We start from the raw sequence: 18899 nt of genomic DNA, 5'->3' as shown, positions 1-18899 counted from the left end.
AATTTCCTTGGTTTGATTTTGATATGGTAAATCGGAGATGAAGCCAGAAATTTTCATTTTAAGTCAGCACAATTGTCCTATGTTAATGCAGAAGATCCATGGAAAAAATCTGAGAAATACTGCCCTACTGGCTTCAGTTTATACACTACCTAAGACACTATTTCAAAAATGTCCCTCTCAAATATTTGTGTATTCCATAAAACAATAAAGTTGCAGAAGAGAGCATTTTGTTTGTTTGTTTGTTTGTTTTTGCATCTCACTTAGTATGCCCTTCTGATGCCAATTTTTATCCATGTCTTTCTCCATACACAATGTGGAATCATGATTATGTTGTTGCTGTTTGAGGGAAGATGGTGACTATGGAGAAGCCTCTACATAAAGCTACTCAAGAGCAGGAAAAGAAGAAAAGGCAATTTAGCATACTTGTACTTTGAGAAAATTGATGCACTGAGGAAGTGCTCTCTGGTATTTCTATTTTGAGGAAATAAATGTTATTTGCAGCAGGAACATGCTTTTCAAGTGGGGACTATTTGTGCAACAATGTCTATGTCCTTTAAAACTTTTGCAGAAAGCATTTTTAGAATACACAGAGTATGAAATGTGTGTGTCTGGAGATATATCTTCCTCAAAGTTTCCTAACTTTGCCACCCCTTGATCTTTGGACCTGGGGTCCTTCTTCAAGTCTCTATTCAAATCTTTTAGGTAGCACATTGAGGAATTTTTAACAACATACCCACAATGGAACTCACAGCAGGTTTTTGCAATGGGTTGAGGGCATCTGGTGATAGCAACCTGACATCATCTTTCATATTCACATGTCATTGATTTTGTTGAAAATTGAAAGAATACACATAACTGTCAACTGAAATAGCCTACCTGAGTCTAAAGCATTCCTTTTTCATCAAAAAGTTATGTGTTCATTTGTTGCAGCATTAATGCTCAAAGACTTTTGACAGTGCTTCTCTTCAGAAATGTTCTCTAGTTAAGGGAGAGCACTTATCTTATTTCTGTATCTTACTTTGGGCTCTATTCTTGATATCTAGCACTAAGCTTTATCTTATTCCTGATTGAAATAGTGGTATATATGAGTACACAAAGCAAGAAGCATTGAGACAGTGTGTGAACCAACAGGCAGAAGTATATCTAAGGTTAGACACTTGATTAAATATGCTTCAGTAAGCCCCAAAAACACACAAATCAAAGTTCAGTGTTAGCAGAGAGACAGGAACTAAGCAAGGAAGCAGAAATCAGATCATGTAAATATAAGGGAAAACAAGCAGCTAACAAAGGCAAAAATAGAGGGAAGTTCAACACGAGGGGACAGCTCAGGTAAGTAAAGTGACCAGGAAATCTACCTGCGCAGAAGGCTAAGGCACCCAGTCTCAAAAGAGATGGAGAGCATTAGATGAAAAACAAAAAAAAAAAAATTCTGGAAAATCGACTGTTCAGGTCCAAGGCTTCTTAGCCATTTTCTATTGAGATTGATTCCAGAATTTACCTGTTAAATTGATGGAAAGAAAGACATAACTGGGAAGTAAGATATACCATATCTTTAAAGCTAGTACTTATAAATTCAGATGTGCATGAGAGGGTGAGAAGTGAGGTGGAAATGGGAAACAAAAGTTATAAAAGGTTTAAGTTGGGTATCATATCCTTGGAGAAGCCATCCTGGGATTCCCTGCCTGGGTTGGGAGCCCCTGCTGCTCTCACAGCATCCTTTTCTTTCATTTACTATGGCTTCTACCCTATAGGGATTGTCCATCTCCCCATCCAGGCTGCAACCACCTTGAAGTAAATATATGATGGCCTATTTATCTTTATATAACCTGTAGAGAGTGATTTTACAATAAAGGTTTATCAAATGTCAATAATGAAAGTTTGTCTTATCAAACCACAAGTTCCTTATAGAGAGGAAATACACTTTAATGACACTTCTAAGACATAATACTTCAGTGGATAGAGATGAACATTTCATCTAATGGCCTTTATTCTCTTACAACTCACTCAAATAGTATTTCATAGATGGGTACTCTACAGTCCCACCAAAAAAATCCTCACACTGACACAAGTAGCACATTCCTCATACTGACTATTTTGTAAAAAGGACTTGACTGACTTAGTGGCTAAGTTTCAAGTGTTCAAGTCTTTTGAAAACATTCCATTCAACTTTGTTTTCTACAAGAGCCCTTGGTCATTTTTCAAAGAGGCAATATTGCATAGCAATTAAGAACACAGACTCAAGAGACAGACTGCTGGAGTTGTATTCCAGCTCTTCCACTCACTATCTGGTGATTGACCTAAGGCAAGTTATGTAACCTCTCCATGTCTCATTTTTTGCCATCTGTAAAATCAGGATAAAATTTGTTGTGAGAATTAACTACATTATAAGTAATTTTTTAAGTACTTAGAACAGTGCCAGGCACATAGTAAGCTGTATATGTTATATAAGAATTAGCTACTGTTATATTTTACTTTGCCAGATACCAATGATTACTTTGATTAATAATTATAATATCCACAATATGTTTGGGTTTTCCTCAAACTATTACTGCTCTTTATTTCATATTTTTCCCCAGTTTTTGGTAAACTTTATTTTATTATAAAAATAATCAAATATGCTAAAAATGAAGTAGAAAAAGTATATGTTAATATTATTTAATCTATCATTAAATATGCTATAACTTTCTGAATTTATCTCATAAAACTCCAAAAATTTACCTAAAGAAATTAAGATGGGATATTAAGGAATGTGTATATCTTTTGTCTTAATCATTTCCTTAGAAGTTACTAAACCTGAGGTCATTATTGTTTAAATAGAATCTCTTATACTTCTGGAGAATTTCAAAATACTGCCAACATGTATTCTGGTCATCCCCACTTCCTGTGGTGGGGTTGGAAAACCATGCCAACTTTCATAGCTGCTGAGATTTACAGAGTGAATCCTCATTTGATAATCTTGCAAAAATGGATAGGCAGTACTCTCTTCCTTTTTCTAAATTCCACATATGCCAGCTTTTACAGAAAGTTAAGGAAAAAGAAGATTCCAACCAGTCCCAAGCTGGCTCTAAGCAGGTGCACACACTTCCTCAGCTCCATCTCCAGGATAGTCTGAAAACTCCCTCTCCCCTCATGATGTCCCCTAGATCTAGTTAATTTCCAGCCTGGAATCTGATCTGTTTTACTAGAGGAAGAAAGAGTTTGTCTTCAGCATCCCAGGATCTGGCTAGTGTCTCTGGAAACTAACTAATGGAAAGTGGAAAAGAATGGATCAGTAATAAAATTTTCATTTACCTAAAATGATCAAGAGCTGGGATGTAATTAAAAGTTATCATTGATAAGTTCTCCAGAATTAGCAATTTTCAAAGATTTTTTTAATAAAGGAAAACAACATACTAAAATAACACACTTGAGTGTAACTTGATTTTTCAAAGACCCAGGCTGTGCTTTATGATGGCTCCCAGGAAGAGCAGTCATTGTTTAATAGGATCCGAAAGACAATGGAACTATAAATACGTCACTGTAGCATCCTTTCAAATGCTTTTAAAATCCTCTTATTTATTTATTTATTTATTTTTTTAGTTTGGCATTTGTCACAAGTTGAAGGGAGAAACAAATTCCATTTATTTGAGGTATATATTTTTCTTACTTTTTAAACTGTTGCTTATCTTGGCCTTTTTATGTAGTATGATGTACTTAACTCCAGTTTACAGATGGGTTCAAAGGCATAGGCAAGCCAAAGATATCTCCTTTGTAAAAAGCAAAAAGAACTGTTTTTTATAAGTCCACCCAGTGCTCACTATTAGAAGTATAGAGCACATCTGAGTCAAAGTCCTCTTCCTCAGAAACCCCGTTGTTACCATGGGAAAACTGCGAAAATGCTCAAATGTGGGCATGTTATAATTAGAACCAAACGTGGGCTTTCTGGGACCTGTCATGATGTTTCTAGGAAGCTAGTTCTGCGTTGGCTTCATAAGACATCCTTTTCCTACAATCATGACTCATTTGTGACTTCCAAGCCTCACTCCTCCTCCTCCTAACTCACCCCCCACTTGTTCTGGGGTGGAAGAATGCCCAAACCCTCCAGAGACAGTGAGTAGGCGGGTGTCCAGTCCACTAACGAGAACACACTTCTAGGCATTGTGGAAGTGGGACAAAGGATGCAGCTGGGCATAGTCAGAGCTAACAATGTGATGGGTGTATGTTAATCATACATGAGGAGACTCATTTCTTTGGCAACCCCAGCCCACTCACTAATCCATCCAAGCCCTCCCGGTCCTCCCTCCTTTCTTCCTTTCAGGAAAGCATGTGCAAGTTCTCCGCAGAACGATGAATCTGCTCCTCAGGGGAATGCACGAGTCAGAAATGCTTTTAAAAAGGAGAGGGGAGCCAAAGACTTTGCATAAGTAGGCCAGCTGCAGAGCCTCAAGGGGGAGAGTAGGGGGGAGAATCCTCCTTGTGGCTGTGGCCCCAAACCTCCCGCTGCCACTGGTTTCCATTGTCTGGCCACAACCCCAAACAAGCCAGCCCACACCTCTGTGACTGTACCCACTGTCGTTCTCAGGAAAAGAGGTTTTCTGAGTCCTCCTTGGCATTTCTGTGAAGTCAAAGAAATAATTCATTGAATCACAGAACTAAAAGAGATGATCTAATCACTTCAATTTTTTTAAAAATCATGAAAATGTGATCAGTGGAGATGATCTGACCTGCCCAAGTTCACACAGCTATCGATACAAAGAGCCAGAACTAGAATTTATGAATCTTTTTATTCCTCATCCTTGGCCTTATTCACACGAGCTTGTAAAAGAAAACCTTACCGTCGATATGCTCTTCTTCCCTCGGTTCTCTTCCTATGGTTTTCTCTAAGGCTCTCCTGTCGTTTGTGTAATGTGTAACCAGCATACAGTGAGCTGAGTCTGATGACGGAGACCTATTAGTAGGACTTATTAAAAATAGATTCCTAGGACTTTCCTTGGGAGATTCTCAAATAGGTCCCAGGAATAATTTAACAAGTTTCCCAACCTAGTCTTGTGATCCAGTCAGTTCAGGGAAAACATTGTTGAGCAAAAGTAAAAAAAAAAAATAAATGTATGTTTGAAGGGCAGGGCATCCCAACAAGAATAGAACAGGGAGGATAGATAGGACCAGGAATGTTGCCTCCAAGCTGCTTTTTTAGTGGGTTAACCGCTAGACCACACTTCCTCTCTAAGAGAGGCAAGGAATTAAAATCAAAGGTTTACCACTGATTCATGCAGCCTGCTAATGCTGCTTATTGCGCCATGCTGTGACCCTGCGTTCTAGGGCTTGGAAACAGATGTGGGGAGTGAGCAGCCTGAGGTACTGAGGGCTGGGGGAGGTGGGGTGAAGGCAGATAGCCAATAAAGAACTTCCTCTGCTGCTAAATTTCAGGCAGGAGTGGAAGTCAGTCTAAATTGTTACCATGCAGATCTGGAATCATTTTTGCAATTGCCTGGCTCCAATTCCAGGTTTGTTCATTCTGCAACAAGAACTGAAAACTTGATCATGCTCCTGACCTGACTTTTGCCTCTGCCCTCATCTGAATGCATGTTATGAAGTTACACGTTTAGCCCGACAGTCATTTCATTAGGCAAGAGAGCTTGGTTACCCTCCTTGCCCCGCACCCTCCCTCCCCATGCACATTTTTTAAAAGGAAGTTCAGAAGAGTTAAGCAATTTGACCAAGGTTACACTATTCTCAATATTGTGGTTGTTTGATTAAAAGCGCAACTAAGCCATTTCAACTAAGCTTTCCAGATTCCCTCAGTATATTCTCATCATCAGGCAACTAAAACACTGGATTTCATTTCTCCTGTAAGATGAGTACTTAAGTGTGCCCTTAGACATGTAGTTAACCATGTGATGTTTATAAAAAAAAAATGCATGGTTTTGAGTACTAGCTGTTGATTCTAGAAATAGTTTTTGTGACTTCTTTACTAAACCGGAAGCTCCAGGAGGGTGGGGCAGAAAGTTCAGCTTTGGTTTTCACTAGACATTGCAAGTGTGGCAGTACTTCACTGCTGGGAGGTACAGCAGCTGGAGTTTACGTCCACAGGGGTTAAGGTTCCCAGAATCAGCAAAGAAAAATATAGGCTAGCCAGTTACACTTGAATCTCAGATTTTTAAAAGGTTAGTATAAACATGTCTCCTGCAATATGTGGGACATACTTATACTTAAAAAAAAAATCATTCATTATTTTTCTGAAATTCAAGTTTAACTGGGCATTCTGTTGACCAATCTTGCCACCCTAGCAAGGGTCCTCCCCATTAGCACTAGAGTCTCCAGGATTCTCTCAAAGATGATTGAAATGCAAACCCTTCCCTCCAGAGGCTGGGGAGAATGCAGTCTGTCCACACAACTGTCATACGACATTGTGATAAATTGTATAATAGAAATGCAAAGAGGTCCGGAATCATGAGGCAAGGGGCAACTAAGCTAACAACCATGGCCATGAAGGTTTCTTGGTATTTTGGTAACATTGAGTTTGGTCTTAAAGGACAAGCAGTTCATCAGACAGAGATATGAAGGCTTGAAAGAGTATGAACATTTCAGCATGACCGAAGCATCAGCTGTGTGTGGATAGGACCCAGGGGTCAGAGTGGATGAGCATCAAGAGGTGAGGTTAGGAAGATTGACTGGGGGTGCCTTGTAAAGTGCCTCTATGTCAAGCTGAAGAATTTGAAACTTTTCTTGATGGATAGATAGGGAAGCCAGAAAGGTGTGTGTGTGTGTGTGTGTGTGTGTGTGTGTGTGTGTGTGTGTGTGTGTGTTTAGCTGAGTGGCATAATCATTTCTGTTTTTGAAAGATAATTTTGGTGGCAGATTGGAGTGGGTGGAACTTGTCGGCAGAGAGACTAATTAGGAGGTTATTGAAATAGCCCAGGCAAGAATGAGCTTATTTCAACCAAGGCAATGATGGTGAAAATAGTGAGGGAAGCCAAAATTACAGTGACATTTAGGTGATAGAATCAATACAATTTGGTGATTAATTGTATAAGGACAGTAAGATAGAGAATAGAGTTAATGTAGTGTAAGTCTCCAGACAAGTAATGGGCATTACTTTTACTCTAATTGTCTATCTAAAGAATGGATCAGTAATACCTACTCTATTTACTTCATAAGGCTACTATGAAGACCAATTAGGATAATGTGAAAGCAATTTGTCAAGTATAAAAAGCTATAAAAAGTACCACTGTTAAAATGAATATATATCTATTTCAGTTGATACTGAACTCTTTCAGGGCAGAAATTACATTTTATCTATCTTTGGTACTCCCTAGCATACTGCCTTGAATGTATAGATAACCGGTACATGTTTGAAGCATTGAATCAAATTTGAAATTCGACCATGCCAAACCAAAATAACAAACACAATTTTTTCCATGTTGTTGGTATAATGGAATCCATTATAATGGAAGTATATAATGGATCTAGTTGGTAAAAATGCAAATATTCCAGGAGAAATACCCACTTGAGTAATGCCGATGCTGAAGGAAATCTCTTTCTCTTTGTCCGCCAAACACAGGACCATCTTAGATGCCCAGACAGGTTTTCTTCTTTATATCCCTCCTGTTAGAAAGTATTAAAATCCTAAAAAAATTATCTGCTAAAAGAAGATGATAATTTTTAAATCGAGTACCACTCAGACTTTGAATATGACTGAATCACTATTCTGAACCAAACATAAACCCCGTCATTTAGATTTTTATTATTGCAAAGTATGGGTACCGCATTTTCAAGTAAGTCCATCAGACATTTCTCTTCCTAAAATAAACCATCTCCCTCACTCTTTTTCCTTCTTCTTCTATTTTTCCTCATTAATTCTGTTGTTTTATAAGCTACTTTAACTCCAAGGATGATCTTTTTCTATTTTCCTGTAACAGTTTTTCTCTCCATGTAGAGTAAAAGCAATATCGAGAGAGACTATCATAAGCAGACGTGTCCTGTTCCAATGAGGTAGCAATTACTATATTATTAGTTTTATTGTTATTAACTATTGTTCATAGTTATTATTTATTGAGCACATATCATGGGTCATTTATTATACTAAAAGCTTTACCTAAATTATCTTATTTAAATATTAAATAGTCCTGTGAAATAGTTCCTACTGTTTCCTTTTTATTTGTGGGACCTGAGGCTTTAAGAATAAGTCATTCTAGGTCAAAGAATTGGACAGAGGCAGGATTTAAACTGGGTCTTGCTGACTCCCCCGTCATTTCTTAGCTACTGAAACAATGATTCTCAAACTCTAGCAGGCAAGAGAACCACCTGGAGCACTTGTTAGCCACAGACTCCATAGCAATTCAGAGTGATTCAGTAAAGATGGATGGGACATAGAGTTTATAGCTCTAATAAGTTCCCAGGGGGTACTGATGTTGCTGATCCAGAGACCACACTTTTAAAACAATTGGGCTAAACAACACTGCCTGATATCAGCTCATTATTGTGCTCTAGCTCTGTGACGTCATTGACATGAGTAATGAGGAATCAAACATGAAAGAGGCACTTTTTGAACTTAGGAGTTTACAGTCTAGTTGAAGAGAGAGATAAGACAACAGAATATAGTATACAAATATAATACATTCTATAACGTTACATGCACATACCTGATAAAACATTCAGAAATCTAAAAATAGAGGAACACTTTCAAACTGAAATAGCAGCTATGAAAAATATACAGCCATAACTTCATATGTAATGGTAGAAAGCTGAATGCTTTCCCCCTACGAGGAAGAACAAGGCAAGGATGTACAGTTTCATGACTGCTATTCACTATTGTACTAAAGTTTCTAGTCAGAACAATAAGGAAAGGAAAAGAAAAGGTATCCAGATTGAAAAGAAAGAAATAAAACTATATTTATTAACAGGCAATATGATTGTCTATTAATAAAAATCCTACAAAACTTACAAAAATGCTACTAAACCTAAGTTGCAGCATACAAAAATCAATCTATAGACATCTATATTTCTATATAATAGCAACAAAAACTTAAAAATTGATATTTAAAAAATACAATTTACAATAGCACAAAAACAGTTAAGGATAGATCTGACCAAACGTGTATGACCTGTACACTAAAAATTACAAAATATTGCTAAAAGAAATTATAGAAAATATAAATTAATGGAGAAAAATAACATGTTCATGTATCAAAAGATTCACTTTTGTTCATGTAAACTCTTCCCCAAATTGATCTATAATTTCAATGCAGTCTCAATCAAAATCCCAGCAGGCATTTTTGTTATCACATAGTCTAAAGTTCATATGGAAATGTAATAAATCAAAAATATCCAAAAAATCTTTTAAAAGAAGAACAAATTTCAAGGACTTGCATTATCTTTAGAGACTTATCCTAAATTGACAATAATTGAGATTGTGTGATAGTAACATAGAAATAAACAAGTATATCAATGAAACAGAATAGAGAACACAGAAATAGATCCATACATTTATGGACAACTGATTTTGGACAAAGGTGTAACGATAAGTCAGTAGAGAGGACAAAGTGTTGACAAATGGTACTTGAACAATTGGTTAGCCATATAGAAAAAATAAATAACTTCAGTCTACACTTCTCACTATATATAAAAATTAAGTAAAAATTGATCAGAGGCCAAAATATAAAACCTAAAACTCCTAAAAGAAAATATAGAAACGAATCTTTATGACAGTGGATTAGGTAAAGATTTTAGGTACAACAACAGAAGTACAATCCATAAAAGAAAAAAATAAGAAATTTGACTTTATCACAATTAAGAACTTTTGCTCTTTGAAGGACACTGGTAAGTGGATGGAAAGCCAAATCACATATCTGATAAAGGCCTTATATACTTGAATATATAAAAAACCCTCAAAACTCAATTTTTAAAATGGGTATAAGATTTGAACAGTCACATTATCCAAAAGATATATAGGTAGCAAATAAGCACATAAAAAGGTCATTACTCAACATCATCAGCCATTGGAAAATTAAAATAAAATAAAATAACAAAATTACAATGGTATATCTCTTCATGCCTATTAGAATAACTAAAATTTTAAAAGACTGACCACACCAAGTATATGGAGCAACTGTAACTCTCCTGCCTCACAGGTGGGAATGTAAATTAGGACTATCACTTTGGCAGTTTCTTAAAAAGTCAGTCAAACATTTACTACATGCCAAACCATTCCATATCTAGGTATATATATATATAACCAAGAGAAATGCCCATACAGAGACTTGTACAAACACAAATGTTCAAAACAGCTTTATTTGTAATAGTCAAAAACTCAAAATACACTGGAACTCAAATGTCCACCAAGAGATGAATGGATAATCAAAGTGTGGTACAGCCAAGTAATGAAATAGTTCTCAGCAGTACAACTGAATAACCCATTCATACATGCTACAACAGTGATGAACCTTAAAACTACTATGCAAAGAAAAAACATCTAGAGGAGCAAAAGAGTGTATACTCTGTGATTCCATATATATATATTGAACTAAAATAGTGACAGAAATTAGAACAGTTGTTGCCTTGGATCGGGGAAGGTTGAGAGGGAATTATAAAAGGCACAAGAAAACTTTTGGGTGTAAAACATATGTTGCCTATCTTGATGTCATTATGGTTTCACAAAGTGTACTTATTTCAAAACTTATCAAATGTAAATTTTAATGTTTATTTCACATCAATTTATTTTATGCCAGTTTATTTTATGTTAATTATACCTCAATAGGTCCTTTAAAAAAAGAACTTATCTGTGTTGTGTGCTTTCAGTGTCTAGGATCAAAGAGAATATAACTCTATTTTATAATCTATTTCAGGTAGTACACAATTTCTAGGTATTATTTATAAAGAAGAATTTTTTGATGTTGTAGACAAGTCCATAAGTCACAGTAGCATGGTCCCTGACTATATATAATGTCACAGAAATGCCCAACATAATTCAAAAGGCTGTGATTCTGCCCGGCCATTGTGGTTTAGTGGTTGAGTATCAACCCATGAACCAGGAGGTCACAGTTTGATTCCTGGTCAGGACACTTGCCCAGGTTGCAGACTCGATCCTCAGTAGAGGGCGTGCAGGAGGGAGCCGATCAATGATTCTTTCTTATCATTGATGTTTCTATCACTCCCTCTCCTTCTCTCTCTCTAAAATCAATATATCCTATATAATAAAAGCCTAATATTCTAAGTGTCCGGTTGTCCATCAACCAATCAAAGCATAATATGCTAATGATATGCTAAGGCCGCTCAACCACTTGCTATGGTGTGCACTGACCACCAGAGGGCAGACGCTCCGATCAGTAGGCAAGCTTGCTGCTGGGGTCCGGCCAATCGGGACTGACTGAGACGGGCTGGGCACACCCTGGAGCCCTCCCATGGTCTCTCCCAGCTGGCCAACCTCCCGCGTCCCTCCCCAGGCTGATAGTGCACCAGTGGGGTCCCCGGCCTGGCCTGCACCCTTTCGCAATCCAGGACCCCTCGAGGGATTCGGAGATCCGGGCCGGCCCGATCCCGCAGGCCAGGCCAAGGGACCCCACTGGTGCATGAATTCGTGCACTGGGCCTATACACTGAATGGCCAGATTATTATGCGTTCAGAGATCATAATAACCTGGCCATTCAGTGTGTGTGTGTGTGTGTGTGTGTGTGTATTTTTTTTTAAGGCTGTGATTCTAGTTCTGATCTTTCATTGCATAACTGGGTGGCCTCAGAAATCTCTATAATTTCTCTAGGCATAGTTTCTGCATTTCAAAAATGAAGAGATTGAATAAATGGGTATTTATTATATTATGCTGTGCTCAGAAGATGAAAAGAAGGAGGGTGATTAAAGGAGCTCTAAGCTTTAGGACCCCTTCTCTTGCTAAAGACAATATTTGTGTCCCCCAAATTTATATGTGGAAGCCTTAATCCTCATTGTGATGGTATTTGAAAGTGAGGCCTTTGGAAAATAATTAAGTTTAGCTTAGGTCATGAGGGGGGAAGTCCCCATGTTGAAATCAGTGCCCTTAAACGGAAAAGAAGAGACCAGAGCTTGCTGTCTCTCCCACACAGCAAGAAGGCAGCCATCTGCAACCCAGCAAGAGAGTCCTCACCAGAATCTGACCATGCTGCACCCTAATCTTGGACTTCCCATCCTCCAGAACTGTGGGAAGTAAATGTCAGTTGTTTAAGCTATACAGTCTCTGGTACTTTGTTATAGCAGCCTAAGCTGACTGAGACCTTTCTCCAACCAGAGTGGTTTGCTTCTATCAGTTCTATGTAGTTAAGTTTGTTCATATGACTTATATTGATTTTCAAGGATTTCAAAAGAAAATTTACAACTACTGTAATAGATGACCTCTAAAATCTCCTCAGGTGCCAAATCTAGTGATCCTAATTGGTAAGCTTAAATCAGCCAGGCATCCATTGTAAGTCTTTATAAGCAGGCAGGCATTTGTTGCAGGCATTTGTTCTCAAAGCTGCTTTATAAAATATTAAGAAACTCCCAGGGATCCTCCAGAAGTTTTATATCAAACCCTTTTTGGTATTTTATTTTGATCCAAATGGAAGTGATTCTCTTCCCTGTGTTTATAGGCAGTGTTCCCCCCGGGGGTTTGTGGCCACACACAGAGGGCAGGGAGCTCTAGACAGATACTTCCTGTGCCTCCACGTGCAGAGCCCAGCTGTTGGCCTGGTGGCTCCTGCAGTCACGTGTGCTCCTCTCTTGTGGTGGTTCTCAAGGCCTCTAGAGTTTTTCATCAGTGAGTCTAAGTAATTCAGAAAATCAGTCTCTCAGAAGCCTTTAGACAGCCATGCACTCAAATCTGCTGATTTGTGTGGGAGTCATGTTTTCTAAGAGACCCCATCTGCCTTGCAGCTCACAACTTGTCCTGCTGGTTTCTTTTTCGTCTTCAGATATTTGTACATTGTGCATGTGTTCTTTTTTCATTCCCCTAATTGCAGTGACTCAGTGTGTTTGCCCAGTGCCCACATCCTTTCCCCACAAACTTAGAGGATCGAAAGCATGGTATAGTGGAAAAGAAACCGAGACTCTACATCTGGCTTTACCATTCAACTTTTCATGTGATTTGGGAGAACATAGGTCATACCTCTGACCCTCAGTTTTCTCATCATAAACTGGGAAAATTAGCTTAATTTTTTCTAAAGTTTTTTATCTATAATCGCTGGCATGGAACATGAGTTTAGATTGTCCATAACATACACCTAATAAGTATATATTTATTTTAATGTACAGTAGAAAAATAAATGATTGTTACATAAACAAGCTTAAATTAAAGTTTAATCTAATTAGTAGTTTATATAATGGTAACAATTTTTTAAGTGAATTGATTTAAAGTAGAATATTAAGCAGATTCGAGGGGTAAGTATTACAGAAAAAATTGAGGAAGTGTTCCATACAGTGGCCGGAAGCAGTATTAAGTTCTGCCTCAATGTTTCATGGGAAAACTACATTTCCAAGCTTCCTTGATATTAGGTTAGAATTAGGGCCTGCGTTCTGGCCAATGAAATGTGAACACAAGTTATGTGTCACTTCAGGAAGCCATGGCATTATTAGGGTATAGAATGAGGTTAGTACCCTGAATAATCAGATGGATGAAAGTGTCTGCATACTTAAATAAGAGAGTTAAGCCACAGAGATTTCTGGGTTTATTATCTGAGTATAGATTACCATATCCTGACTAACACAAAGCATCATAAGATCATCATGTTCCATCTAACTCTAAAATTCTACATTCTCTTCTTCAGTTTTAACCTATCCTTTTTTCCCTGGCCCTCTAACTCCAAAGAAGTTTCTTCTAAACTAATTTGCCTATGTTTTGCCCCTCCAACTATCTCTGCTTTTAGAAGTGGCATTTATATTTAGTGATGGCTGTCGGTCTGGATAACTACATAGAACCTTCCTCACATCCAAAGAGAACCTGACAATTAGTGTCACTGGCTGTTTGTGGTGCCTTTCTGAGTAACCTTTGGTGACCATCCGTTCTTTCAGACTACTCATACATAAAGATGACGCTTTCTGCAAATACTTGTTCACTATTGACATCACCATTTCCAATGGTTATAAGCCTGTGTCCTTGGTTTGTTAAAGCCACTTCACTTACTGTTTTGGGTCACACTAGCTAGCTTCAAGCTATTGGTTCCCAAAGTCCACCAGCAATTTATATTGTTAGAAGTTGTGCTATAGAAAGCTCATCTATGAACCCTGTTCTTAGCATGAGCCCTTATCAAGCCCCAAACAGCTGGAGGAGCTGACTTACTTTAACCTTCATTATATGCCAGAACAGCCAAGCTACATGATGAAAATCACCATTTTAATCCTTGGAAGCTGATTACATTTTAGGACTTCATGTTGGTTTGCATTGTCTGGTTTTGTCATTTGATAGTCATAAATATTTGTTTTAGGAAAATGTATTTTTCAAGAAGCTTGATTTAATGTCTGGGTCAAATTACAGCCTCTTAGTTCTAATCACTGCTCTATATATCTTCAATTTATATGACCTGCCAAGTTTTTGTCTGCCTTTTCTCCTAAGGACATTAAATTTTGATTCAATTTGCTTCTCTGTTGCTTGATCAATTAGTATATCAAATGTGCTGCTCAGACAGTGAAACTAAGAGGCAGTTTTTAACAGTGTAAGTTGATGTAAATTTTTTATTATGTATAATGTTTTCCTTACTCAATATAATATAGAAACCTAGTTCTCCTGAGATTCATATATCACTGGTGACCCTTCAAATGGTCCAGGAAAGCCGTGGCTTTTCTTCTGTGAGTTTATAAATGGAATGATCATTGGTTTGTTATTTATACCCTAGAAACTTCCGAAAATAATTTTAAGATTATCTTAGAACTATTAAAAGTCATTAGCCATTAAAACACAGTATGTGTAACAATACTGATGTCTGTTGCTAATCATAAAACCATGGAATTACAGAATAGTGGAAACGGAGGAAAACAACCAACCATATGACTCATCTCCTATTTAACAGAGATGAGAAAACCTGGACACAAAGGGTGACATGTTGTTATTTTATTTTTATAACAATGTTATTGAAATGTAATGCACACTATCAAATTCACCAATTTTAAGTGTATAATTCAATAGTTTTTAGAAAGTTATACAATCAATTTTCAAACATTTTCATCATCCAAAAAGAAACAATGTGCCCATTAGCAGTCACTACCCTAAATCCCCCTCACCCTAAGCAAACACTCATCTACTTGCTACTTCCAATGATTTGCCTATTCTGGATACTATACTTAAGTGGAATCATGCAATATATGGTCTTTTGTGGTTGCTTCTTTCACTTAACAGATATTTTTGAGCTTCGTTTCTTTCTAATTTCTGAATAATATTCTATTATACTAGAGGCCTGGTGCATGAAATTCATGTACTGGGGTGTGTGTCCCTCAGCCCAGCCTGCACCCTCTAAAATCTGGGACCCCACCAGGATCAGGCCAAAACGGGCAGTTGGACATCCCTCTCACAATCCAGGACTGCTGACTCCCAACTGCTCGCCTGCCCACCTTCCTGATTGCCCCTAACCGCTTCTGCCTGCCAGCCTGATCACCCCCTAACTACTCCCCTGGCAGCCTGATTGATGCCTAAATGCTCCCCTGCCAGCCTGATTGTCCCTAACTGCCCTCCCCTGAAGGCCTGATCACCCCTAACTGCCCTCTCCTGCAGGCCTGGTCACCCCTAACTGCCCTCCCCTGCAGGCTTGATCACCCCCAACTGCCCTCCCTTGCAGGCCTGGTACCTCCCAACTGCCCTCCCCTGCTGGCCATCTTGTGGCGGCCATCTTGTGTCCACATGGGGACAGCCATCTTTGACCACATGGGGGCAGCCATCTTGTGGGTTGGAGTGACAGTCAATTTGCATATTACTTTTTTATTAGATAGGATTACTATATATATTTTGTTTACCTATTCATTCTTTGATGGACATTTGGGTTGTTTCCAAATTTTCAGGATCAGAAAAAATTTTTTTCAAAACCTTTTTCCTAATTTGAATATGTAATATATCTTGCTAAATCTCAGTCTTCCCCATTTTAAATTTTAAAAACTAGAACTTTAGATTTAAAAATTCTTTTAACTATTAACCAGTGTCACTCCAATAAGTTTAATTTAAAATTTCTTTTCAATTCTTTTAGGCATCTTTTAATAACAACTTATTTTTTTTAAAAAAAATACATTTTTATTGATTTCAGAGAGGAAGGGAGAGGGAGAGAGAGAAACATCAATGATGAGAGAGACTCTTGGATTGGCTGCCTCCTGCATGCACCCTACTGGAGATCAAGCCTGCAACCTGGCATGTGCCCTTAGCCGGAATCAAACCCAGGACCCTTCTGTCCACAGGCTGACACTCTATCTATCCACTGAGCCGAACTTGCTAAGGCACAACTTATTTTTATACTACATTTTAATTGTTCACCATATATGTTGGCAAAGATTATGCGTATACATACCTATTTCTAATGCATCTTTCTCTACAATTGTCTGTCCTAACTAGACTCTGAATTCCATAAGGGAAGAAAGGAACATGTCTGAACCTTATATCCCTGGCTCTTACTATGACATCTAGAACATCATACTCATTTATTCGGCAAAAATTTATTAGGAAGTTATTATGTAAAGGTTAATGTGCTAAGCATTGGAGTACAAAAGAAGGCAATGGAAGATATTTCCCTGTCTTCACAAAGGTGACACAGAGATCCTGACGTTTCCCTCCTACATAACATCTTACAGCACCTCACAAAATATTTAAAACACTGTTGTAGTGGCTTTTAATATGTCAACTTGGCTAAGCTGACCTATATTTCCAAGAATTCCCTTTCCTGTATGATTCCAGTTAAGAGTGGGTCATGCAAGATATTTGGAGAGGGGAAATGAGGCAGTAAGCATTTTGTAGCTCATACAGATTGCTATCTGCTGGCTTATCCTAGGCCTGAGGAAACAAGTACACCAAAAGCTCCACCTTGGCTCTTCCTAAATCTTCCTTCACCTTCTCTGGCTCCTGGGCCACGTGTGTGTGTGTTTAGTTCTGTGACAAAGGACTCTGGCACCTGCGGAACACCCATTCCACCATCAAAATCTAAAAAAAAAAAAAAAAAACAACACCTAATAGGGTCTTTATTCATCCTCATGGGCTCTCACTTGTGCTTGTGAGTTCCAAATTGTTCTTGCTTTCTACCCCTTTACATCTACCTTCCCTTGCCTGCCCTATGCACTTTAAGCCCCAGCAAAGACAAGAGCTAAGCTTCAGAGACTTCTTGACCATCTTCTGTAATTGCTTAAGGTCAAGTCCCTGTAAAATAACAGCAACAATCGCATGAGAGGGAGATCTCTCTATATGTTGCTTCTTGATTGAACCCTAAACTCTGACTGTTACAACAATTTTAAATGAATAGATAAGTCTGCAACAAAGTAAGAACTTTGCTGAAGCCACAAATAAAATACAAGTCCAGGAAGCTAAGCAAGAACAGAAGTTTTCCAACTACCCTAACATCAGACGTGGATACCAACAAAATGGGCTTGCTATGTGCCAGGCATTGTTCTAAGTACTCTATATATGTTAACTCATCTAATCTCTTATTAACCCAATGAGGTAGGTTATAATTATCCCTGTTCTGTAAACGAGGAAATTAAAATTCAAGGTGTTAAGGTCACAAAGCTGGCAAACAGCAAAGCCAGAATTGAAATCCAGGTAGTCTGGCTACAAGGCCTTCAGAAGGTAGTAGGACTAGGAACACTCTTCAATGAGATGAGGGCAGAATCATGGACTGAAGAAGCCTCAGTCTAAAACCTAAACCCAGAAACCATGGATTTAGATGGAAATTCTGAAAGAAAGCTCTCTCTGGAGAATGCCTAACTTGGAGAAATCAAGGTTTCACTTGATAATGAAACCTAAAATCTAAAAGCTTAGACTGATGAACAAGAACAGAACCAGAAACAAGGAGGCATCGATCGGACTATCAGGCCTCAGAGGGAGGATAGAGGAGGGTGGGGGGAGGGGGGAGAGATCAACCAAAGGACTTGTGTGCATGCATATGAGCCTAACCAATGGTTAAGTTCAACAGGGGGTTGGGGCATCCGTGGGGAGGGGTGTGGGATGGGAATGGGGGATGAGGACAAATATGTGACACCTTAATCAATAAAGAAATTTTAAAAAATAAAAATAAATAAATAAATAAATAAAAGCTTAGCACTGTAATTTAAAGTGCTGTAAGGGGAGAACATATTTGCAAATGGTATCACTGATAAAGGTTTAATCTCCAACATCTACAGGCAGCTTATACAACTTAATAAAAGGAAGATAAATGATCCAATAAAAAAATGGGCAACGGACCTAAATAGAATCTTTTCAAAAGAAGACAGAAGGAAGGCCAAGAGACACATGAAAACATGCTCAACGTCACTAATTATCCGAGAGATGCAAATCAAAACAACAATGCGGTACCATCTCACACCTGTCAGAATGGCTATCATCAACAAATCAACAAACGACAAGTGTTGGCGAGGATGCGGAGAAAAAGGAACCCTTGTGCACTGCTGGTGGGAATGCAGACTGGTGCAGCCACTGTGGAGAACAGTATGGAGTTTCCTCAAAAAACTGAAAATGGAACTCCCATTTGACCCTTACTTCCCACTCCTAGGAATATATCCTAAGAAACTGGGAACACCAATAAGAAAGGATATATGCACCCCTATGTTCATAGCAGCACAATTTACAATAGCTAAGATCTGGAAATAGCCTAGGTGCCCATCAGCAGATGACTGGATCAGAAAACTATGGTATATCTACACAATGGAATATTATGCTGCCATAAAAAGAAGAAATTCTTACCATTTGCAGCAACCTGGATGGAATTGGAAAACATTATGCTGAGTGAAATAAGCCA

General features: G+C 38.2%; 1 pseudogene; it reads left to right on the top strand.

The window, feature by feature from the left end:
• Positions 1-18899, top strand: part of LOC103287497 (pre-mRNA-splicing factor SYF1-like) — a 66431-nt pseudogene that overhangs the window by 44286 nt on the left and 3246 nt on the right.

This window comes from Eptesicus fuscus, chromosome 5 (genome assembly GCF_027574615.1).
Source record: "Eptesicus fuscus isolate TK198812 chromosome 5, DD_ASM_mEF_20220401, whole genome shotgun sequence".
Lineage (NCBI taxonomy): Eukaryota > Metazoa > Chordata > Mammalia > Chiroptera > Vespertilionidae > Eptesicus > Eptesicus fuscus.
This window is presented reverse-complemented; position numbering and strand designations above follow the sequence as displayed.